This window comes from Bison bison, unplaced genomic scaffold (genome assembly GCF_000754665.1).
Source record: "Bison bison bison isolate TAMUID 2011002044 unplaced genomic scaffold, Bison_UMD1.0 scf7180017864473, whole genome shotgun sequence".
NCBI lineage: Eukaryota > Metazoa > Chordata > Mammalia > Artiodactyla > Bovidae > Bison > Bison bison.
This window is the reverse complement of record NW_011495034.1, coordinates 16,815,394-16,816,625: the sequence shown is the minus strand read 5'-3', so window position 1 is coordinate 16,816,625 and position 1,232 is coordinate 16,815,394.

Genomic DNA, 1,232 nt, shown 5'->3' with positions numbered 1-1,232 from the left:
TGTGGCCGGACAAGCCTGTCAGGTAGGCTAGAGAACCTTCAGAGGAGTTTGTAGGTTGAAACACTCCTATCACGCCCAGGAATTATTATTAACTGGAGCTCTAAGTTAACTCCTTCTTCGAAAGAGGTGGTGGGGGACAGCCCCCCGTAAAGTCAGAGGTGTAGGGGAGAGCACAAAGTAGTAAAGTAGGCAGGCTCTGGTTATGGGGGTAGATGCTCGAGGATTTCCAGGGGGACTCCTGAGGCTCGATTCCGCCTTTGCGTATGTCGAGCCTCCTTCCTCATGACCTTTGCCATGGGCGGAGTGCCTCACGCCGGCCCCCAACAACTGGGCAGCCAGGGAATTCTCTCCATCTCTTTGTCTTTTCAGGAGATTGTCTTAACTATCTTTAACTCTTCTTTTGATTTATTTTTAAATTTGGCAATCATATTTTTAATTTTTAGGTGCTAGTTTTCTTTTTGTCCATTTTTCAAAGTCCTCTTCTGGCTTTATAGTTGTGATATCTGCTTTATTTAATTGCCCTTCTCTTGGGAATCCCCTGATGGTCCAGTGGTGAGGACTCTGAACTTCCACTGCAGGGGGCCTGGGTTCTACCCCTGGGGATCCCACAAGCCAAGCCAGATAGCATGTCCCCCACCCCCACCCCCAAAAAAAATTCCCTTCTCTCTAAATAACTCCTTTTAACAGTTCTTTGAAGGCAAGTCTACTGGCAACAGAGTCCCTCAATTTTTGTTTGTCTGAGAAAGTATTTCTCCTTCACTTTTGAAGGACCATTTTACAGAATATAGAATTCTAGGTTTCTCTTAACATTTAAAATATTTCACTCAACTCTCTTTATGTTTGCATTGTTTCAGAGAAGTCAGATGTGTAGTACACTATTGAACAACATGGCTTTGAACTGTGAAGGTGTATATATAGTGGATTTTTTTCAGTAGTAAATACTACTACACTGCATGATCTGCAGTTGGTAGATGAGAACTGTGGGTATAGAAAGCCAACTATAAATTATATAGAAATTTTCAAGTATGTTGAGGGTCAGAACCTTTAACTTCCATATTGTTCTAGGGTCAACTGTAAATTTTTTTTTTTTTTGCCATACCTGTTGGCTTGCAGGATCTTGGTTTCCCATCCAAGAATTGAAGCCAGGGCCGGGCAGTGAAAGTGCAGTCCTAACCACTGGACTGCAGGGAAGTCCTGGGAATTCTCTGTAATTCTTTTTTTTTTTTTTGTGG